Source organism: Malaclemys terrapin, chromosome 3, assembly GCF_027887155.1.
Source record: "Malaclemys terrapin pileata isolate rMalTer1 chromosome 3, rMalTer1.hap1, whole genome shotgun sequence".
NCBI classification, from domain to species: Eukaryota; Metazoa; Chordata; order Testudines; family Emydidae; genus Malaclemys; species Malaclemys terrapin.
In genome coordinates, this window is record NC_071507.1 from 174181375 (window position 1) to 174206730 (window position 25356).

Genomic DNA, 25356 nt, shown 5'->3' on the forward strand with positions numbered 1-25356 from the left:
TCCAAGCCTCCCTTCAGCCCAGATTTAGGCACCTTTCTCTAAGAGGGGACGGGACTTAGCACAAGCCCCTTGCTAGGCATCTCCCATTGACTATCTTAGGTGAGTAGCCTCCTAACCTGCTGGCTTGTGGGAATCACGTTCTGAGGTGCCAATTTCTCTGCCGAACCCAGGCTTTGTGAATCCCAGTGATTTTCTAGGTGCCCTAAAATTAGGCGTAGTGATGCCCAGCATCACCACACCAATGTTTCATTGTGAATTAAGTCCTATGTTTTTGTCTTGGTTTTGTAAAGCCACTTTTGGGTGCTGCATCAATAAGCAATAATCACTTATGGGCTGATTGGAGATGGATGAACATATCATACCTTTTTTTTCTGCCACATGCAAGGGATTTGGAAGGTATGGGCCAAAACCTCAGTTGCTGAAAATCAATGTAGTCAATGGAACTATGCTTTCAGCTTACACCACCTGAGAATCTGGCTTTAATATTTCTGTTGTTTTTGTCCTGTGACAAAGGGCGTTTTATTTCATCCCCTATTGTACACATTAGGTTGTGACCTTTTCAGTGATTTACCGTTTTTTAGGGTAAGTACACAATGGTTTTGTGTGGTTGATAAGGCTGACCACTTTCTATTTCAATGTATCCCTTTGCCAATATCTCCTTCACATTGCCAGTACGGTGGTGTGCAGACCTCAAAGAGAGTTCAACTGAGGGTGCTTCTTTCATTTCCTTGAAACGTATCTTTATTACCAGAACCTTACTGTCTGACCTTTACTATTAGTCTGTGTCATTACAGCCTGATATAGAAGAATAAAAGTATTCAAGTAATATGAAGAAGTGTACAGAGAACAAACATTCATAAAAGTCTGGGAGAATCTCTCCCCCTGAAATATTAAACAATCTCTGAATAAAAAGGGCTGTAATTCGGACCCAGAAGCTGTATTTTAAATATAATAGGTAATACATTCAGACACATGGTTTAAAAAATACAACTAGCATTTTGAAGTCTGACAGTGTATTTATTTTCTACTCTGAGCACATTACCAAATAGGTATAAAGTTAATTCTGAATGCAAAATTAGGGGCACTTGAAGTTAGTGTTATGTCATCTTCATATCATATTAGTACTCAATTAAATTAGACTAACATGATTAAAGGCTAAATGATTCCTGCAAAGGATATTCAATGTGCCAACATATCTGTTTTATTTTATTAATTGTACTAGACTAACACAGTATGGTAGACATTGCTAATAGGGCACAAAGGTTCCACATTCTGCTTTTTAGAAGGGGAGTTGCTGTCATTTATAGTTAATAGTCTTTGAACCCACTAAATTTGGTATAATTAACTATTCAGAATGATCAGTAAACATGGAAAAAATGATGTCATTAGTACCTGTGCTGCTGTATCAATTACTGAGTTTTTTTTTTAAATGAGCTGAGAGTACATCCAAATGTTTTGTTAAAACAGCTACTGTAAGGATAGGTGAAGGATTAAACTAGAACAAACAGTAAACTAACTTAGGAGGAGGAAGGAGAACAAATTAATGTCTAGTAAACAGGAGGTTTGTTGCCCCAAAACAGTTCTATTAGTTGCAACTGGCATTAGGTGCAGATTCATTGAAAGCTTGAACTTCACGCTGTTCAATGCATTCCCATCTACTAACTTTGTTTCAGATATAATATTGGCAGCTAGTTGTTATTGAATCCAAATTTTCTCATTGCCACTCACTTTCAGTTTTATCCTTGTGACAGAATGCACTGTGATGGAATGAGGCTGAAGGAACTGAAAAACATGGAATCAAACCCATCAGAAGTGAAAAGTATCTTCTTCAAAATAAATATTTATAATGGATGGCCAATCAAGCCAAAGCCAGCATTCATAATTATCCCTGGCACAGTTTGCTTCCACAGATAATTGGCTACCACATCTGGATTTTAGTCTCAGCTGAGCTGTGAGAGTTGCTTTACTTCTTAACAAATGTGTAGTTTTTTAAATATTTATACTGAATAAGTTAGACTTAATTTTCTATGACCTGTTGTTTCTTTGTCCATCATAGAGGAGATCTTTAATATTAGAGATCTGTTTATTTTGCAATCTGTACTTCCTGCTTTATAGCATATTAACTTGAGTAAAACAGATAGAAAAATCACTCTCTCTAGCAAACACATTTAATTATTTTCCCAAGATGAATTTCTCCCTGTTGAAATGCTTTCACCTGATCACTTACCAGGAAAGTAAAATAGCTAATGACCTGTTCACTACCCACAGTGGGTCTGATTTTCCTGTCACACTGCTGCAAATCAGATGTAATTCCACTGAAGCCAAGAGTTACAGCAGTTTGAAACAGATGTGAGATGAGAATCAAGTTCATCTCTCCATTGACATCTCTGTAGGAGGCCACATTCCACATCTTGTTGACAATCTTATCAATATTTATTTAGATACTAATCTCATAATTAAACTTGCCATCCAATAAGCTGGAAGTAAGGATGAACAAGTGTGACTTGCCTACTTCAAACACTCTGTTTCTACCAGTTAGAAAGTTATTGGGTTCACATTCTGCTTAGGATAAGCTAAGAAAGAAGCAGATGGGTCCCAGAGAAAAAAATATCTAGTGAAAAACTAAAGTGAAAAAAGAAGCAGAGCAAACAAGCAGAATGAAAAACAAGTACTCAGAGGCATTGACAAAGGAAGAAAGGAGAGAGAATGGTACTAAAAGAAATAAACACATTGGGCAAGATCCTCAGCTGCCACTGAGATGTTCAGGGCAGCAGAGTGTGAGGAGGACAAGCTTTTACAGACTTACTGGACCTTTTTGAAAGTTGGGATTGCCAGGATTTATGGGTGGCCTGGTTATGCTCCTTTTCTCTTTGGAATCCCTCCTACAACAGCAACTTTGCCACCTGGGGATTCATCTTACAGAAAGGAAATCCAGTTAAGTTGTTTTTCTGGCTGTTTGCATTACTGGAGTGGATTGAAGCAGCTGGAAAGGAGAATCAGGCCAAGAAAACAGTGTATTGTTTGTAGGACACCAAATTGTGTCCGAATTTTTTTTTTATAATGATGGGGTTCTTCTGTCCCTTGTGCGTAGAACAGGTTTCTATTTAACATAAAACATTTTTTTAAGCTGAATCAACCAAAACAAATTATTGAGTTTAAATTGTAGCAACAACATAAAAATGAACTCTTTGTGAAATCTGCTGATTTCCCCCCCCCAAAGCCCCACCCCCTAACAAAACAGTTTGCAAAGTGTGCAAAACTTCCAAGTCCATGAGATTTGATTAATCTATCACCATTGCATTGTAAACATGCCCAGTTGATACCCTTGAATGAAAGAGACTTTTAATTTATAATGTAAATGCTTATTATATTTTGTACCCTTCACAAGGGGAAAATTCTTTGTTTTGACTTAACAAAACACAAAATTACTTTTGTTAGGCTACAGAAGAATTATGGGGCATGTTTGTATCCATTATCTGATGTTTATGCATACTGGAAAAGGAATTCTCACATGCTAATATGTCGTTTCGCTTTTGAAACAATGAGCTTGGTGGCTGAAGAACTTGGTACTGTCTAAGGAGTTCAAAATCTGAATTTTTATTGATAATATATCAGGAATTAGAGCTGGATGGGTTGAGGGGAAGGAGTTGGAATGTTTTCAGTATATATATAGAAGTTTGTACAACAGCTTTGAAATATCTGTTTACTATTTTTTTCTATGAGGATCTTACAAGCAGGTATTTAACTTTCATCACAAATCTTTTCAGGCCAACTTTGAAGTTCATGGATTCTATAATATAAATATTCAGAACCAGATCATCAGGTGGTCTAAATTGGTGTAGCTCCGCTGAAGTCAATACAGCTACGCTGATTAATACATGCTGAAGCTCTGGCTCTCCTTTTTAAACGATGCCTAGTTACTGTTGTCAATCTTTGATAAAATCAATCACAGTAATTGATTAAATTTATTCATACTTTACATCAGTTTAATGCTGTTACCTAACCCAGTAATTTGGGTGCTGATCCAATGCTGGCTAAAGTCAATAGACAGATTCCTACTGACTTTAATGGGCTTTGGATCAGGCCCATAAAGACTTGTGGCTGAGCTGTTACCGTCACTACAGTTATATTAAGCTGACATTTTCTCATCCTGAATTAATCTCTCTTAATCATTAAATTTATACCAAATACAGCTGATACCTTGCAAACCTAAAGCAGTCCATTTCTATTCTATTAGGATAAATGAGTCTATTTTACATCAGTGGTCTTTCTTTCCCTTTGAATGGCATGGGCCAACGCTGCTGTAAAAATATTTCATGTTACTGCACTGCATTAGTAATGTTATATGTTATACTCCTGCCATTCATTTTTCCTAATAGTCCTCACAGACATTCAGCTCTTTCAGATGGGTCAGACCTGTCTATTGTGTGGCTCCTAGTTGCAACATACTTTCATTATTTCTAAAAATGCTAACTCATAGTGGTAACCAAGGATGATCCCAGGGGAGAGCATTTGGTATTTGCAGTACTAGAGTGTGAGTATGGGTATTTTGAGACTAACCTTCACGCTTCAAAACCTTGCCAGTTGTCAGGTTGTACTGCCTGTCTGTTTCCCAGTCTGTTATGCCCTCTGCAGTCTGCTACAGAGACTGACTACCCTAGCCACAGCCTTTTGTTGTTGTTGTTGTTGCCAATAGTTTGTCAACCCAATAGTTTGTACCTGAAAAATCTCCTTACTGTCCGCCAATACTTTAAAGTCCTGTCACTGTTGTCTGCACAATATAATTTTCCAAAAAGAACTCTAAGGTCTTGGTCATTCAACCAGATTAAAAAATTAAAAATATATCTTCTCTCCTTCTAAAGTGAGCAATAATAAGTGGTAATTTGCTAGACACTGAGTTAAATGTACTATGGTAAGTTATATTGTAATATTTCCCATTCCAATAGCTCAGTGGTTTGAGCATTGGCCTGCTAAACCCAGGATTGTGAGTTCAATCCTTGAGGGGGCCATTTAGGGATCTGGGACAAAAATCTGTCTGGAGATTGGTCCTGCTTTGAGCAGGGGGATGGACTAGATGACCTTCCCAAGGTCCCTTCCAACCCTGGTATTCTATGATTCTATGAATACTTCAAATACCAGACTAAAGACAAATTTAGTGATACTGTAAACCTCCATTTTTGTAATGCTGCCCACTGTATTTCATGTTAAATTAATATTAAATGACTCAGTTAAATATGAAAAAGCTGGGACTAGAATGCAAGTTCTTTGGGGGATGGATGGTCTTTTCAGTATGTGGAGTTCTTAGTATAATGGGGCCTGATTGTGAATTGGCAGCCACGATATAGGTGGTGATAACTTCACCCAAATCAACCATGTTAAAAGAACATTAAGATTGCAAAATCAAGCACTCAAGTTAGGAAATGCCAGAATTAAGATTGCTCTGTCAACCTTAATTCTGCCCCATTGTGCATATGCATTACAATACAGTCTTTAATTATATGATCACATATCAGTTTTCCCACAAGAACCATGCCTCATTCAGTGCACAGGATGGACAGTGCTCACTTAATAAGCAATTAGTCAATGCTTTGTTGTCTCCTCATTGTTAAATGCGTGGTGCATCCCTCATTTACTGCACGGTATCCAAACCTTGCTCTGAAGACAGAATTATTAATTTTGTCATGGACTTTTTTATGGTGCTCATCACTGTAGTACCTTTGCATACATTAATAAATTTATCTTCACAATAAAGGTGAAGGGATATTGCTATCCCCATTTTACAGATGGGAAATTGAGGCCAGGATAAATTAAGGTCAACAGTGTCCACAATTTTGAGTGCCCATTTTGAATGCCTAGAACCTGATTTTTCCAAATAGTTAGCATCTTATAATACTTAATGGAAGCTATGGTTTGAACATAATGCTTCAGTTCCAGCGGTGAGTGCCCAGCACTTCTGTAAATCAAACCCTAGGGTATCAAGCTGAGCACCCAGAAAATGGTGACCGCCTGTGAAAAGTAACTTGTAAGCCTTATATTATTCATGAGTCAGTAGTACTTCTGCCAGTATGAAAAGACTGTTACCATTTGTACAATTTCTGAATGTTCATCATAAAAGATACATAGAAATATAATATACAAAAGCAGAAAGATATTTAGTCATCAGGACCAAAAGAGAGAGTCTGTGGTCATGGCCTTTGTAACAATTAAGTGTGCTGCTTCTGATGGGTGCAAAGCTTTATGTGAGAAAGTTGGATGAAAATACTGAAGCATTTTGTATGGGCAGATGGAGTATGTGGCCATTTTAAAACAGGAACACATGTATGAATTTAATTAAAAAGTGATTTGACAAGCACTTGTTCATTGGTTGCATAATTCTAAAGAAACTTGGAACAATTAATTGTTTGCGACAACTTTAAATAGCTTTTTAATGTTTCCTTTTATTTAGTTGTTTCAAATGTCCTTTACAAACTTGAAATAAAGATTCTTTCCCTATTAAGTATCGGAGGGGTAGCCGTGTTAGTCTGGATCTGTAAAAAGCAACAGAGAGTCCTGTGGCACCTTATAGACTAACAGACATTGGACAGGTTTAGCTCTAATAAATTTGTTAGTCTCTAAGGTGCCACAAGTACTCCTGTTCTTCTTTAGACGTATTGGAGTATAAGCTTTTGTGGGTGAATACCCACTTCGTCAGGCCTCAATTCACCGCTTCAGGCCAATGGGGGCGGCGGGAAGCAGTGCGGGCTGAGGGATGTGCTGCCTGCCGCTTCCCGCCACCCCCATTGACCTGGAGTGGCGAACCGCAGGCAGTGGGAGCCGTGATCGGCCAAACCTGCAGATGTGGTAGGTAAACAAACCATCCCAGCCCGCTAGGGTGCTTACCCTGGTGAGCCGCGTGCCAAAGGTTGCCGATCCCTGCTCTTTAGGTACCTATGTAAGTAAATGGCCTGGCTTTCAAAGGTGCTCATCACCTAGAAGTCCAAGTTTTGGATGTTCCACATCTCTGAAAATCATATACCATGAAGCTTTGAAGATGTAGGCCCTAGCTAATGAGTTCCTGTCCATGCAAATAGTGTCTAGACAACTAAACATGAAATTATGCAAAATTTCACTGGTTTTATTTTTCATTAAGTATTCAAAAATCAGGTCAGATTTGTCTAAAGGTAACGAACCTTTGGATTCAAACCTGGCACCAATTTCACTGTAAATCAGGCATCGTTTTTTGTAACTTAGCAAATTTTTTAACACAAAACTCAGTTAATTTCCTAAGAGCAGGTTTCCACATCACAAAATTTGAATTTGGCAGTTTCAGCAGCAAGGCCAAATAGAATGAACAAAAATACTGAATTCGCCCTTAGAGATAGTCCCTATAGGTCTAGACTGAGGCAAGTTGGCAAGACTTTGAGGAAGCCTGTATTTCCATTGCACTTGTTATACCTATTCTGGGTATCTATGGAAAACGTCATTCTCCTAGTCTGTCAATTTAGTATCTTTCAGAAGCACTAGATCCACTTGTTTTATTAAGAAAGAAAAACCAGAAATATTCCATTATAGTGCTTTACAAAATGCAGGTGTCAGTGGGTTTTCTTATGGCATAAGTACTATGCCCAACAATAGAAATGATCTAAAACTGTCCGTTCATTTTTCATGGAAAGTTTTGAAAAAGAGATTTTCTCCTAACGTTCTGTGAAAATATTTTGGTGGGAAAAAATGGGTTTTGGTTAACAAATGTTTCCATTATTATCATAATGCCTGGGAGACCAGGTCCCCATTGTGCTAGGTGAAGTACAAACACAATAAAAATATAATCCCCACCCCCAACGAGTTTACAATCTAAGTATAAGACAAGAGATAGCTCCAGACAGATAGGGAGCGGGAGGGGTAACAAGGAAACAATGAGGTCAAAATGATGGGCAGTGGTATAAGTGCACCAGCAGCCTAAATGCTTGCCCCCTACATCTTTTTCAGTGTCTCTGCTTCCCAGAATCGAGTCCCATATCATGTAAATTTAGCCTGTATTCTTTGTTCCTAGATGTTCGACTTGACATTTGACTGGAAGGAGTTTGAGTGACAGAGCATCCACCACATCCTTAGGTAAGTTGTTCTACCTATTAATTACCATCACTTTAAAAACAAGACTTATTTCTACTCTGAACTTGTGAGGCTCCAGCTTCCAGCCATTGAATCTTTTTTATGCCTTTGTTAATCTGTTAGATTAATGAGCACTCAAATATAAAAACAAATCTTTTCCCAAAGTTGGTATTACAGGCTATGGTCAAGGCACCTGTTAACCTTCTGAATGCTGAGCTAAGTAGATTGTTTCTTTTGTCTCACTGTAAGTCAGATTTTCCAGAATCATTCTTGTAGCATTTTTCTGAATCCTTTCCCGTTTGTCAACATCTTGTTAAAGTGTGGGCAGCAGAACTGGACACAGTGTTCTAGTAATGGTCTCATTAATTCCGTGAACTGTAGTAAAATATCTCCCTCATTCTATTCAATATTCCTCTCCTTATATATTGAAGAACTGCACTTGCTGTCTTCGCCACCACATCGCATGGGAGCTCGTTCAGTTTATCTACCTTGACCTCTATTTCTTTTTCTGAGTCATTGCTTTCCAGAATAGTCACCCAATAGTCATCCAATCAGTGTAACCTAAATTTTTAGTTCCTAGGTATGATTTTGCATTTAACTGTATTAAAATGCATATTGTTTAAATGAACCCAGTTTACCATATAACTGAGATTGCTCCATATGACTGACCTGTCCTTTTACTATGTATCACTCTACTGCTTTTTGTGTCATCTGCAATCTTTACCAGTAATGACACAATTTCTTTCAAATCATTGATAAAACTATTTAAAGAATTGGGCCAAGAATTGGCCTTTGGGACCACACCGGAGCCCCAAAGGATCATGATTTCTCATTTACAACTACTTTTTAGAGATTTGTCAGTTAGTCAGTTTTTAATGCATTTAATATGTGCTGCTTTTATTCATATTGTGCTATTTTTTTAACCAGAATGTCATGAGGTACTAAGTGAAATGCCTCATAGAAGTCTGTCAACACAGTTACCTTTATCAATTAAGTTTGTAATTTCATCCAGAACACTAATAATTTTGTTTGACAAGATCTATTTTTAATAAAATTATGTTGATAAGTATTAATGACACTACCATCCTTTAATTCTGTACTGACTTCATCTTAGTATTTCTATGATTTTACCCAAGATTGATGTCACGATAACCAACCTATAGATACCTGGGTCATTTTGTTCATCCTTTGGCACAATAGCTTTTTTCCAGTACTCCAAGATTTGTTAATTACCAACATCAATGGCTCAGAAAGTTCCCCAGCATATTTTTTTTAAATTCATAGGTACAAGATATCCAGTCCTGCAGATTTAAAATTGTTTAGCACTAGCTGTTGTTACAGAATATCCTGCAAACACAAAAGGTACCTTCAGGAGCGGCGCCAGGGTTTTTGCTGCCCTAGGCGGCAGTGCTCCTCTTCAGAGCATTCGGCAGCGGGGGTCCTTCCGCTCCGCATCCTCGGGGTGCTTTGGCAGCGGGTCCCGGAGCCACTGAAGCACCCCGAAGACGCGGAGCGGAAGGATCCCCTGCCGCCAAATTGCCACCGGGGATGGCAAAATGCTGCCCCCCAAATCCTGCCGCCCTAGGCGACCGGCTTGGGTCGCCTTGTGGACCGGCTTGGGTCGCCTAGTGGAAGCGCCGGCCCTGGGTACCTTTGGGACTGAATTCTCCCCTGGGTCACAGCTCTGTCCGGTGCAGGGAAGTATGGGTGTCATTAGAGAGCTGGCACTGGTTCCTTGATTCTTCACCAGCCTGCTTTCTGTGTCAATTACAGTAGCCTAAGGGGTGCTCTAATTTATACTACTAGTGTGGCTCCACTGTCATCTGCCATACTCCTGGTCTGTTTCCAACGTGTTCTCTCCCACCCACTGAATGCTGGGGAGCAGGGTGAAAGTCTGCAGTTAGAACCGGTTCTTCTGGGTTATAGTAAATTCCTATAAAGATTCTTAGCTATCCATTTATGACCAGAGGCCAGCTCCTTTTGTGTTGCCTGAACATACTGTGCAATCTGACCCCTTGCATCTGCATTTAACAATTTTCAATTTGACAAGCATTTCAGGATACAGCTTGAATGATGTAGGGCCTTCAAATTTATGTACACAAAATATGCTCTTCTTGTGTGTTTCCAACAAATATATGGATATTTCCAAGCAAGGAAGCAGAAAGATGTTTTAAAATGTAGTCTAAGTGAAAACTAAGCATATTTATCTGCAAAAATAAATGATGAAAGCATAATGGCGTTAAACTTGAAGAACTGATTATGTCAGTGAAATGAGAGGTGATGGTATTCACCAACTAACTATTTTATTAATCCTCAATGTGTGAGTTAAGTTGGCTACATGCAGACTGTCTGTTCTGCTGATTTAGGTCTGTATATCAGTTAATGTAAGGTATGAAAAAAGCTGAGATACAATTCTGAGGATAGATAAGTCTGCTGAATGTTTTATTTGGTGATCTGAATGATATCATGAGGTCAGTCACTGATAAAGGAGTATGGAGTGTATTTTAACATTTCCATATTTGAAAAATGACATAGCGAGAGGGCTGCATTCATCAGAGTGTCTGGCTACTTAGCACCTCACCAGGGATACAAAGCAGTAGTAAGCAAGTGTTAACTGGCCAGATCAGCTGGGTTTATGGCTTTTGCATCACCATGACATTGCAAAGTGGTTGAACTGAGCTGGTGAATCTGACCCAGAGATTTGATGCTATTTTATGTTCAATTGTGTTTTCATAGGTTTCAGAGTAGCAGCCGTATTAGTCTGTATCCGCAAAAAGAAGAACAGGAGTACTTGTGGCACCTTAAGAGACTAACAAATTTATTAGAGCATAAGCTTTCGTGGACTACAGCCCACTTCTTCGGATGCATATAGAATGGAACATATATTGAGGAGATATATATACACACATACAGAGAGCATAAACAGGTGGGAGTTGTCTTACCAACTCTGAGAGGCCAATTAATTAAGAGAAAAAAAACTTTTGAAGTGATAATCAAGATAGCCCAGTACAGACAGTTTGATAAGAAGTGTGAGCATACTTACAAGGGGAGATAGATTCAATGTGTTTTCATACTATCTTTAATTAGATTTTTGTGCATAGTTAACCTGATTCTCTTGCATTTTGTGTAGTTTACACTTGTGCGAAGTGTTGGTATAAAGTGCTACCAGATCAGAATTCTGCTCTGACACTAGTGACAACATTTTACACCCCACTTTACATAAAGGTAATGATTACACAAGGCGCAAGAAAGTGGAAGAATTGGGCTCAATGCATTTCTTACTTATTTTTGCTTTTTAACTTTGATTTTATAAGAAAATCCCAGACAGATTATTAAGACAAAACTATACACCTGGATTGTTCATAATAATCGTTTAAAGAAATTATTATGCTGATTTCTGAAAAGTGGTGCAAGATTATCAAGTTTGGACAGTGAATTCCTCACACATAGGCAGATCATGTTACCATATCACCTTAGTTTTCACCTGTAGGGACTATCAGAAAAGGCAGCTCAGACTCCATGTGTACTTAACCCTTTGACCTCTCTCCTAAAAATCCCAAAATGTCTACAGGTTGTGTGTGTTTTGTTTTCTCCATGTTGAATGCAGATATCTGCATATTAGGAAGTTGGCTGAGACCAACTGCTCATTTTGGTACATTTACAGTTGTTTTTAATACAGAATAACTTTCATTTTAGGCGAGATTTGAGAAGGGGAAATCTGTGCATGAAAAGGTCCTTGAATTTGTGTGAATTATAAGAATTGTTGTTATATCACTATTATTTATTACTCTTCTATTTTGTTTTAAGGTATATACAGAAGCACATTGTGTGTACATGGCACATTACAAAAACTTAAGAAAACAAGGGGACTAAAGTAAATCAGAAATATCTCAATTGAAGAAAATGGAGTTAGATAATTGTAAATGACTAGAGAATCAGGCAAATGTCTCTGCCCTGAGGAGGTTAAACTCTGAACCCAGTCTTAGGGCAGGTCTACAATACCGCGTGAATCAACAGTCTAAGATCGATCCACCGGTAGTTGATTTAGCGAGTCTAGTAAAGACCCACCAAATCAACTGCAGATCACTCTCCAGTTGACCCCTGTACTCTACCCCCGATGAGAGGAGCAAGGTAAGTCGACGGGGGTAAGGTAACTTGACCTAAGATACGTTGACTCCAGCTACATTATTCAGGTACCTGGAGTTGCGTAGTGTAGGTCGACTTACCGCGGTAGTGTAGACATAGCCTTCGAAACACTTAAGCTATGTCTATGCTAGCAATTGAATGATAATGCTCCCAACCCTGCCACAGCCCCTAAAGACAAAAGATTTGCCGACGACAAGTACCAGTGTGAATAGTGCTTTGTCGGCAGGAGCACTCTCCTGCCGACAATGCAAATGCCGTTTGTTGAAGGTGGAAGTTCTTTGTCTGGAGAATGGAGGTGAGGGCGGGGAACGTGATAAGCTGTGTAGTGTAGACATAGCCTTACACTGTAAGTAAGGCTGGAGCTTGGCTCTAATCTTGTAATCATTACTCAGCTGAATGGGACTAATTGCCAGAGTAAGGATCACTCTGTGAGCATAGTGAGTATACTGGTATCAGAATCAGGCTGAACATTAGGAAAAATAGCAAAAAAATATCAGGAGAATGAGAAGAAAAAATTAAAAGCAAAAAGAGTTAGAAAACTGCACTTGGGAAAGCTAAAGAATGATATTATTTTTCCTTTTTGTTTACTTTTCTTGTTGACTTCACAAATGTACATAGCAAATAGAGTAATGTGGAGAATTTCTGTTGAAATGAAATTCCGATGACATACCAAACAAGAATATTGGTAAGATATTTGTAAAACTTTATTTTTTTTCTGTTCTACTCTATATTTAGTTGGAAACTTTTCATAGTAAAAGTATTTTTATTGTCCTTCCATCTCTATTTAGTAAGTTCTCAGTTTATCTTCTAATTAAACCCTATTGCTATTTTATTTGTATTATGTTAATACCTAGAAACCTGGATCAGAGTTTACAGTCCCATTGTGCTAGGTGCTGTACAGACAAATAACAAAGAAAGGAGTCATCGTCCCAAAGACTTTACAGTCCTAGGTCTCAAATAAGACATGACAGGTGCACAAAGCCGACATATGAGCAGTGCTTAATTTGTAATAAAAGGTGTTGGGGCTCAAGCAATTAGGTGCCGGGGCTCAAGCAATTTTTTTATTTTCATAACTGGCGTGGCAGCCCAGAGGTGCCGGGGCTATGAACTGCCAAGCCTAGAAGTTCTGGGCCTTGGTCCTGGCAAGCCCTGGCACAGATTAAGGACTGCATATGGCATAGGGTTGGGTGGGCAAAGGAGGTAACAAAATGAACAGTTTTAACTGAAAAATGGAAGTCTCGGCTTGCTATTTGTCTAACCAGTGTGAATAAACTCTTCACCCCTCAACCCCTATATTCCAATTCTGTTTGACTCTGCAGTGATATAATAAATCAGTGGTTTATGACATAGCCGTCTACTGCTCTGGACGTGACAGTGATGTCACAAATTCAGTAATATAACTGTTTCTGCTACCATATGCAGTATTGCAGCCATCTGTGAGGAAGAACTATTGTTTAGACAACAACTATCTTTTCCAGAAAGTTAAAGTTAAAAAAAAATGTGAAATATTTTGCTATTATGTACCATGTAGTATGAGCCAAATTTTCAGGTCCAAACACAGCACATGACAACACAAATGAATGCACATCTGTTGTGAACACAAGTTGCCATATTTGTACATACAAACAGGCATTTGCACATATTAAATGGGTAACCAGAGATCCTCACTATTTATTTGTATGCACAATTGCTCACTTTTGTGCATGTAAATATAGAGTTCTGCATGTGCAAAAGAGATGCAAATATTTTTACTTGCATCCCCATTTCTCTCTTGACCTACTGATTGGGACATTTTCTGCTTATTTTCAAAGTTCCTGTTTAAGTTGGTTTGTAGCTCACCTGCGGGATTGTATCAGTATAGCTGTGAGAACATTATACTGTATTCACATTGGATGGTATTATGTTCTCATGACTGAAAAAGCAGAGTTCTAGCACGTATAATCCATTATGAAGACCCAGGCCTCCACCATTGTTTGACAGGAAAGCCTTCAGGCATTTGTAGCACAGAGCACTCCATTGTCAGGTATCCTGAAAACAGCCTGCTGAGAGTGAAGTCTCAATTAACCTGTCATTTTACAAACATTCCCGCACCCCCTTCTTGGAGATTCCCCTTCTCTTTATACTAGTCATCCCTCTGCTTGGGAACAAGGTGGGCTACTAACTATCAGAAAGCCTTCCTTTCTGTCAGTTCCTTGTACTCATTTACGGATCAAACTGTGCAATAAGGGCTACACCCTGATGTCCATTACTTAGATCTGAATTAGTCCTTTTACTCAGATAAAACTCCTGTTGATTTTGATGGCAGGTTTGCCTGCATCAGGACTGAGTGAAAACTGAATAAGAACCTCAGGATCTGGCCCTAATTACTTTATCAAAGAAAATTGCATTGATATAATGACCTCCTGATCTTGTTGCTATAAGATCTTTTTATTGCTTTTAATGTAGTTTTTACTTCTTTACTGTGTTGTACTACATGCTAGCAGCTACACACATGTAATATTGGTGTAATGCAGGCACTGAATTATCACTAGTGAGTGGCACCAACTCTGCACTTTGGAGGTAATTTTCCCCTTGTATAAATAACATGCAGATACATTGGGAGGTGAGATGTAAACTCCAAAGGAGACCGGCAGAGCAAAGAATAGGCTTGGTTATTTTCTGGGTAAGTAATTGAGTAAAGACATTGTGGGTGACGTTGAGTCAATTCTTATCAGGAGAAGCAGCACAAGAGCCAGCAGAAAGAGATGCAAACCAGGGGAGTTGGAGATCTGTTGGAAGAGGAGGAAAGCCCCAGTTCCTTAGGGGCAGTGAGTGAGTTCTTCAGAGTGTGTTTGCTTGCTCGTTTGCTGTTTTGTTTTCAATTTGCAAAGTCTGGTAGGAGGGCATATGTTGTGAGAAAAGCAGAGCCTTTGATCACAGATTAACCTTGATTAGGATCCAGGGCTTCCTTAATTAGCAGGCCGCAGGCCTATAAAGGCAGACAACCAAAAAGCCAGCCAATGGCACAGGAGATGTCAAACAGAACTGAAAACGGGAGTTTATAAGGAGAGTTTGGGGAAGTGTGTGCATGTATGCGTGTTGGTTTTTGGGGAGAGGGTGTGTGTGTGCTGTTTTTTTCCTTCTTGAAGCTGTGAGAGGTCCATTATCCGGAGAAGGGTATCTGAAAGATGCTTTGTTTGTATGAAGTGCTGCATGATATATGTAATGGAAGAGAAGATCTGAGGTTTGGAGGTGCAGCTAGAAATGACAGTTGAGTTTTGATTGGGATTTGAGAGGATAGTGGTGGGAAGGAGTGAAGAGGCTGAAGGGGAAACCTATAGACTTGCAGATGCATGCGGGACCAGAGCAATATAAGGGTAGACTGCTGGATGAAGAAAGTGGCCAGAGGAAGCATGTGACTACAAGAACAAAAGATGGAGGAAAAGACTGGCTAGTGAACAACAAAGATTGCTGAGGAACAGGTTTAATGAAATGGAAAATGAAGAGGAGACTTAGGCAGTAAGAGAAGATGGAAGAGCAAAAAAGAAAAGAGTGAATAGTCCTATGAGAAGAGGAAGAAGAGAATGGAGATAGCCAGAGTTCAAAGCCCCAGGAAGATAGCCGATGACTCTCAGAAGATTGCAAATGAGAACAGAAGACTTGCAGCCAGAAGGAAAAGAAGTGAGAAGGCTGCAGAATTGCATCAACATCAGGAAGAGGTAAGTCTACATGACTGAAGGCTCCCTACTGAGAAGAATAGAGAGGCCTGTCACCAGAACTGATTGGGAGAATTGAAGGGTGTAGAGTCTGCTAGAAGCTAAAATACAAGATGTGGACCTGACACTAAAAAGGATCCTAATGGGAGAAAGCAAGAATCCACCGATTGTCCTTCATTTGCAAACAAATGATACTGCTAGAATCTCAATTGGATGCATCAGGGAAGACTATGCCAGACTGAGGAAGAAACTGAAAGAAACAGAGGCTCAGGTGATCTTCAGAGGGATTACCCATCCCTAGAGGAGGAGAATGCAGGTGTGACAAAATTATGAGGATCAACAGATGACTCAGGCAATGGTGCTACAAGGAGGGCTGTGGGATGTTCAACCATTGGGAAGCATTCAGAGACAGATGACTGTTCTCTTGGGATGGACTCCACCTGAACAAGGAAGTCAATAGACTTCTGGGATGGAGGCTGGCACAATTGACTGAAAGAGCTTTAAACTAGCAATTCATGGGAGATGATTGGGAGATCATGTAATCTCCATGTCCAATTCTAATATTGAATTGGAGGCAAATCAAGAGGATGCAGCAATGGAGAAGGGAACAGAAGGTAGGAAAATGGACAACAAGATGAAGAGTAGTGCCAATACCACTCACACCAGCAGTCAGGTAGGTGATATTGGCAGTAAAATGACTGCACCTAATTGGGCAGGGAATCTGGATGAGGTGAAGCAGAAACAACTAAGATATCTGTGCACCAGCGCAAGGAGCCTGGGTAAAAAAATGAAGGAGCTAGAACTATTGGTGCAGGAAGTGAAATCAGATAGTATAAGGATGATGGAAACATGGTGGAATAGCAGTCATGACTGCAACACAGGAATTGAAGGATATGTGCTCTTCATGAAAGACAGAAATAAAGGTAAAAGAGGTGGATTCATGTTGTATATTAATCAGGGCCAGCTCTAGGATTTTTGCCGCCCCAAGCAAAAACAATTTTGGCCGTCCCGTCCCCCCCCCATTTTTTTCTTACCCCACCCCTGGCCCCGCCTCAACTCCGCCCCTTCCCCAAATCCCCAGCCCTGCCTCCTCCCCCCAGGCTCTCAAGCCTAGGAGGGAGGGAGGGAGAGGGAGAAGCAGCGCGTGTGCCACGGCCGCTTGGGGTCTCCCCCTCCCTCCCAGGCTCTCAAACCTGGGAGGGAGGGGGAGATCCTGAGCGGCTGCAGCACGCGAAACACCTGATTCACGCGCCGCTGCTCCCCCTCCCTCCCAGGCTCTCAAACCTGAGAGGGAGGGGGATATCCTGAGTGGCCGCGGCGCGCGAATCAGCTGTTTCGCTCGCCACGGCCACTCGGGATCTCCCTCTCCCTCCCGGGTTTGAGAGCCTGGGAGGGAGGGGGAGCAGTGGCGCACGAGCGGCAGCAACGGAGGTAAGTTAGGGCGGCCGGGGCACATTTTTAGGGGCGGCATGGCCCGTGCCAGAATGCCGCCCCTAAAAATGTGCCACCCCAAGCACCAGCTTGTTTTGCGGGTGCCTAGAGCCGGCCCTGATATTAATGCTGAGGTAGACTGTAAAGAACTTAGATGTGATGCAATGGATAACTTGGAATCTATTAGGGTCAAAATCACTTTGGGGAAGAAAGGTAACAGAGGAGCCACTGAGACAGTGATTGGGGTCTTCTACAAATCCCCAGGATCCATTTTGGATATAGAGAGAGGTCTCTTAAATATTTTTAATGAAATAAACACTACTGGGAATTGTGTGATTATGGGAGACTTTAATTTCCCATATATAGATTAGAGGACAAGAGCTACTAATAATGGTAGGGCCCAGATATTCTTGCATGTGATAGCTGAAAGATTTCTTCAACAAATAGACACTGAGCCAACAAGAGGTAATGCCATTTTAGATTTGATATTGGTAAGTAGTGCGGACCTCGTTGGCCTCTACAATGAGTTGTTCTATCTTGGACCAAGTGTTCATGAGTTAATTCAGTTTAAATTGAATGAAAGGATAAACTAAAATAGGTTTGCAACTTGTCCTTGATTTCAAAAGGGAAAACTTTAAAAATTAAGGGAAGTAGTTAGGGAAGTGGACTCGACCAAAGAACTCAAGAATATTAATGTGGAAGAAGCTTGGAATTACTTTGTCAAAGCTGCAGAAACTACCTGAAACCTGGAAGGGGAAAAATTTCATAAGGAAGATTGCAGACCGAACTGGATGAACAAGCATCTCAGACAGATTATTAAGAGAGAGCAGAAAGCCTACGAGGAATAGAAGGAGGGCTGGATCAGTGAGGAAAATTACTTCTTGGAGGTCATAAAGTGTTGGGGAAAAGTGAGAACTGCCAAAAAGCCAAGCAGCGTTGGACATAGCAAAGGAAATTAAAAACAATAATAAAAGGTTCATTAGCCATATACATAAAAAGAAAACAAGGATAGAACAAGTGGGACTGCTAAGTGCTGAGGATGGAGTGGAATTAAAGATGATCTAGCCATGGCCCAACACCTAAACAACTACTTTGCCTCTGTTTTTAATAAAGGTAATGAGGAGCTTGAGGGCAATGGCAGGGTGGCTAATGGGAACAAGGATATGGAAACAGAAATTCCCACATCTAAGGTGGAAGCCAAACTCAAACAGTGTAAGGGGACCAAACTGGGGGACCTGGATAATCTCCATCCAAGAATATTAAAATAACTGGCACATGAAATTACAAGCCCAACGGCAAGAATTTTTAATGAATCCATAACCACAGTAACTAGAGAATTGCAAATATAGTACCTATATTTAAGAAAAGACAAAAAAAAAGTAATCTGGGAAACTACAGGCCCGTTAATTTGACCTCAGTTGCATGCAAGGTCTTAGAACAAATTTTGAAAGAGAAGAGTTAAAGACATAGAAGTAAACAGTAATTGAGATAAAATACAACATGGTTTTACAAAAGGTAGATCAGATCTCTTTCTTTGAGAAGACAACCAATTTTCTGGACAAAGGAAATGCAGTAGATCTATTATACCAATATTAGTATAAAGCATTTGATACAGTGCCACATGGAAAGATACCAGTTAAATTGGAGAAGATGAGGATTAATATGAGAATTTCAAGATAGGTAAAGAACTGGTTAAAGGTGAGACTACAACAGGTCATGTTGAAAGATGAACTGTCTGGCTAGAGGGAAGTTACTAGTGGAGTTTCTAAGGAATCTGTCTTGGGACCAATCTTATTTAACATTTTCATTAATGATCTTGGCACAAAAAGTAGGAGTCTGCCAATAACAGTTGTGGATGACACAAAGTTGTGAGGTATTGCCAATACAGAGTAGGACCAGAATATCAGACAAGGAGATTTGGATAACCTTGAAAACTAGAGTAATAGAAATGGAATAAAATTTAATAGTGCAAAGTCATGCACTTAGGGAGTAACAAGAAGAATTTTGCTATAAACTGGGGATATATCAGTTAGAAGTGACAAAGGAGGAGAAAGACCGGGGTGTATTGGTCAATCACAGGATTATTGAGCCACCAATATGATGTGGCCGTGGAAAAGGCTAAGGCAATCCTGGGATGTATCGGGTAATGTGTTTCTAGTAGAGACAGGGAAGTGTTATTACTATTACACAAGACACTAATGAGCCCTCATCTGAAATACTGTGTGCAGTTTTAAGAGAGCTCAATCCAAACTGGAACAGGTTCAAAGAAGGGCTACTAGGATGATCAGAGGAATGGAGAACCTACCATATTAGAGGAATCTTCAAGAGTTTGGCTTGTTTAATTAACAAAACAAAAGATGCAGAGAGATATGATTGCTTTCTATAAACACAGCAAAGGAATAAACACCAGGAAGGGAGAAGAGTTACTTAAGTTAACGGCCAATATTGGTACAAGAACAAATTGATATAAACTGCCTATTAGTAAGTTTAGGCTTGAAATTAGACAAAAGTTTCTAACCATCAGAGAAACGAAGTTCTAGAACGCAGTCTTCCAAGGGAAGTATTTGGGGGGAAATCCTAATTTGTTTTAAGGCTGAGTTTGATAAGTTTATGGAGGGGATAGTATGATGATATTGCCTACAATGACATATGGCACATCCATGATGGCTATTAGCAAATATCTCTAATGGCCAGAGGTGGGACACTTGATGGGGAGGGCTCTGAGTTATTGCGCAGAATTCTTTCTTATGTGTGTGTCTGGTGGTTCTTGCCCACATGCTCAGGGTCTAACTGATTGCCATATTTCGGGTAGGGAAGGAAATTTCCCATGGTTGGATTGGCAGAAACTTGGGGACAGGGTTCGCCTTCCTCTATGGTGTGGGGGCACAGATCACTTGCTGGTTTAAACTAGAGCAAATGGTGGATGTTATTTAACTTGAAATCTTTAAATCAGGATTTCAGTATCTGAGCCAGAGGTTATGGGCCTATTACACTGCTCTACAGCCAAAATGCTTTTGAAATAAATGTAGTCAAACTTTACTAATTCTGGGTCACTGAGAACAAAAATGATGCTTAAAATTGTTGATTGGTTCTAGTTTTCAAGATATGCTATTGGGTCAGTATATACGACCCTTGACTTGGGAATGGCGAAGGATAAGTGAGTTATAAAGGGAAGGGATCTCAATTTAAACCAGAAATGACTAAAATACATCTTTGACTGGATCTATGAATAAATCTATGACTGGGTTTGGACAGTGCTTGCTTTTTAGGCAAAACAATGAATGATGCAATCTGAAGCTGGTATTGCATCATACGTGATATGAATTGCATCATGTTATTCCTAGAAGTCATGGATGATGCAATCATAACGAAGCTTACATCACTCTGCTGAACAAATTGCCCTAGATCAGCTCTAGAACTCATACAGTGTCGTGCTCTCTTATTTGTCAGCGTTTGATTTTGCAAAGGGACGCATTTCTGTTTAGCCAAAGTGAGCAGAGATGCCTCGTACTTGTGTGAACAGTGCAGATAACTTCTGCTATGTTTGTGGTGAAGTGACTTTTGCATCACAAAAGCGCAGTATAACCACTATGTTTAAGAAAGCCTATCACCTTTATTTTGGCTGCAAAATTGGAGATCAGGACAAGAGGTGGGCCCCACACAGGGCGCCGTGGGGAGGGCGGCGAGCCCAGCCGGGGCCCCGCTCTCCCCGACCGTCCGGAGCGCAGTGGAAGGGAGGAGAGCCCGGCCGGGACCACGCTCTCCCTGACCAGCAGGAGCACCGGGAGGAGGACAGAGACCCCGGCTGCGGCCCTGCTCTCCCTGACCGGCCGGAGCGCCGGGAAGAGGGCGGAGAGCCCGTCCGGAGCCCGGCTCTCCCCGACCGGCCGGAGCGCCGGGAGGAGGGCGGAGAGCCCATCCGCGGCCCTGCTTTCCCTGGCCAGCCGGAGGGCCGCCCCCTCCAGGTGCCGCCCCAAGTACGTGCTTGGTAGGCTGGTGCCTGGAGCCGGCCCTGGCCCCACACATATGCTGCAACGCTTGTGCAACAAATCTTCACCAGTGCTTGAACAGGAAAAGGAAATCTATGCCTTTTGCAGTGCCAATGATTTGGAGAGAGCCAACAGATCATACCAGCAATTGTTACTTCTGTATGGTGCCTCCAATTGGGAAAGGTGTGTCAAAGAAGAAAAAGTGGACTGTGCATTATCCAAACATTCCATCAGCTATACTCCCAGTACCCCACAGAGAAGGACTGCCGGTTCCTGATGCACCAGAATCATTCTCACTTGAGTCAGACGAGGAAGAGGAAGAGGATGAAACTTCTGGTCCTGAACCATCAATGTCACAGGACCCACATTTTCTCCCATCCTCCTCCTCTGAACCACACCTCATAACACAAGGTGAACTGAATGACCTTGTCAGGGATTTGGAACTACCCAAGAGTAAGGCAGAGCTGTTGGGCTCCAGACTACAGCAGTGGAATCTCCTGGCAGGTGATGTTAGGGTTTCCACGTTCCGTGACTGTCAAAAGGATCTTGTCCCATTCTTCTTCATGGAAGGTGATCTTGTAGCCTGCAACAACATCGATGGTGTGATGGCAGCCCTCAACATCGTTCACGATCCAGATGAGTGGAGACTGTTCATTGATTCATCAAAGACGAGTCTTAAAGCTGTTTTACTGCATAATGGCAATGTTTTGCCATCGATTTCAGTTGGTCATGCAGTCCATATGAAGGAAACCTATGACAACATGAAACAACTTTTGAGGTGCATAAACTATGACCAACATCAGTGGCAGCTTTGTGGTGATTTGAAGGTTCTTGCTCTCTTGCTTGGTCTGCAGACTGGATACACAAAATACAGCTGTTTTCTCTGCGAATGGGATAGTCGTGCAAGAGATTCCCACTACATCAAGAAAGATTGGCCACTCCGACAGTCATTGGAGCCTGGGAGGAAAAGTGTTCAGCATCCACCACTTGTTGAATCAAGGAAGATTTTGTTACCACCCTTACACATCAAGCTGGGTCTGATGAAGAACTTTGTCAAGGCCATTGATAAAACACAAGCAACTTTCAAGTACCGCCGTGGAAAATTTCCAAGGTTAAGTGAAGCTAAGATAAAGGAAGGTGTCTTTGTTGGTCCTCAGATTCGTGAACTTCTTCAAGATGATGCATTTGACCATGCACTGTGTGGCAAGGAAAAGACAGCATGGAAAGCCTTCCAGTTAGTGGCAATGAATTTTCTCGGAAACAACAAGGCAGACAACTACAGGTTGTTGGTGGAAAACCTCCTCAAGGGCATACAAAAGCCTTGGTTGCAACATGTCACTAAAGATGCATTTTTTGCACTCTCATCTAGATTTTTTTCCACCGAACTGCGGAGCAGTGAGTGACGAGCACGGCGAGTGATTTCACCAGGACATTGTAACAATGGAGAAATGCTATCAGGGCAAATGGAGCCCATCAATGCTTGCAAACTATTGCTGGACAGTGACAAGAGATGCTCCATTTAATGAATACAAGAGACAAGCCAAGAAGCACCGAGTAGACACTGAATAGGACTAAACTATGTACATAATAGTTTTTTGCCTTTTGTTTCATAATAAATGTTATTTATATAATCTTTTTGCTGATTTTTAAGTGTTACATAAACAGGACAGGTGAAATATTATCATTTAAAGCAACCATAAACACATGAAAAGACCTAGGTTTACAGTTTATGATTAAAACTATACTATCTACACAATATACATAGACATAAAATGTAAAAACTTAAATATCTTAGAAACAGTAGCCAATCAGTTGTTTTAATTGTCATATTTGAATTGAGCACATCAAAATACATAATAAATAGCACATTTTATCTCTGAAGCAGGCCTCTTCTCAAAAATTGTAGACCAGTGTTTCAGGAGTGAGTGGGTGAGGATGTCGCATGCAATTTGCAGGCCAGACTAGATGATCATGATGGTCCCTTCTGGCCTTAAAGTCTATAAGATATCATGAAAGAGCCCCTCAGTAATCTCCAAGTTCCATGCTCTGCAATTGCCCTTCTGCTGATGTTCATTGATGAGACCAATTTTTTTTATGCTCCGCTCCCTGCACTACCTTTCTTGTATTAAAAAAAAAAAAAAATGTCTGGTCTATAGACCATGGGAACTGCAATGTTTGTCTTGTGTATATGGATGATCATGCTCCTGAAAGACATGTTCATGGGTGCAGCATGTGAAAGAACTGTGAATACTGTGTAGAGTGTTACCCCAAAACTTGAACCAAAGAAACCCTAACAGTGGCCTGCGTGTAATTGTTAACCAAATGTCAATTTGGCCCACTTCAATAGGTAATAAGGGGTGGCCTGCCCTAGAGGAATTGCTGGGGTTTTACGAGGGAGTTTGTCTCCCTCAGAGGGCTCCCCAGACAAGTTCTGTTAACCTGTGAGAGGACACAGATACAAGCTTTCCCTCACGCAGTAATTTTTTGAAAACAAAATAACATTTATTTAAAGGGAATAATCAGATACAATTCCATTTAATAATCTGGAAAAAATAAACTGTAATACATTATATATAGTATAACAATTGCATTATGTTTAGAAATCACACACTAAAGCAGTGCAATAGAATACACAGACTGTATAAAGTAGCTACAATATAATACTTATAATACTAGGAGACCCTTCATACATAATGTAATGCTATGATACAATAATGCACCTATTACAATGTAACATGCAGACCCTCTATACATATGTATACGAGAACATTACAATATTACACATTAAAGCATTCACTAGCTAACACTAATGTTCGGTGTAAGGGCAGCCAGGGGACTCCGCTTGCTGCCCCTGCCCCAAGCGCCAGCTCTTCAGCTCCCATTGGCCAGGAACTATGGCCAATGGGAGCTGCAGGGGCGGCACCTGCAGATGGGGCAATGCGCAGAATCACCTAGCCATTCCTCTGCATCGGAGCTGGAGGGGGAACATGCCACTGCTTTCGGGAGCTGCCTGAGGTAAGTGCCAGCCAGAGCCGGCACCCCTGCCCCCCTCCCGTGCTCTACCCCACCACCCCAGTCCTGATCCCCCTTCCACCCTCCAAATCCCTTGGTCCCAGCCTGGAGCCCCCTCCTGCACCCCAAACCCCTCACCCCAGCCCCACCCCAGAGCCCGCACCCCCAGCCGGAGCCCTCACCACCCCCCATACCCCAACCCCCAGCCGGAGCCCCCTTCCATACCCTGAACCCCTCATTTCTGATTTTCAAAGGCATTTAAGAGTGTAAAGATGCAGCTAGTCACCTGATGGGATTTTCCTAAGGGCCTAAACAGATTAGGCACCTAAATCCCATTGAAATAAATGGGAGTTAGACACCTAATCAACTGAAAATCACACCAGGAACCATCTGAATCTTTAGGATCTTCAATACCTTTGAAAATCTGACACTTGGAGCTTGTTTACACAGCCTTGCAGTGCGGAACATAGGGGTGTGAGTTGCAGTACACTGAAAAGTAGTGCTGTAACTGCCCCGTGTAGACCCTGCCAGCGCAAACTAAAAGGTATCTATTTCATGCTAGCAACACTGCTGTGTGCTGCAACTCGCTCCCATAGTTCACACTGCATAGTTGTGTAGACGTTCCCTTAGATCACCAGGGATCTCACAGTTTTTATCCAATGACATTATTATGTGCTCAACTGTATTATTCATTGTGTTGCCAATAATACTATAACATTATCTATCTATCTTACAGATAGGGCCTGATTTTCAGCCCAGTCATAGCCAAACTTCCCTTTTTTTGTGGTTGCAGATAAGCATCTGATTTACTTGTGCAAATTAAAGGTTATTCTCAGTCAACTATGCTGGGATTTTAACCTGTAGCTTCTGGGAGTGAGGTGGGTTCCTGACCCTCACCCACACCTCTACCCTGATCCCCAAGCATTATCTATCTCAGGCTTTTGTATAGAACACATTCCCATAGCATCGAAGCACTTAGAACATTTCCTTGAGCT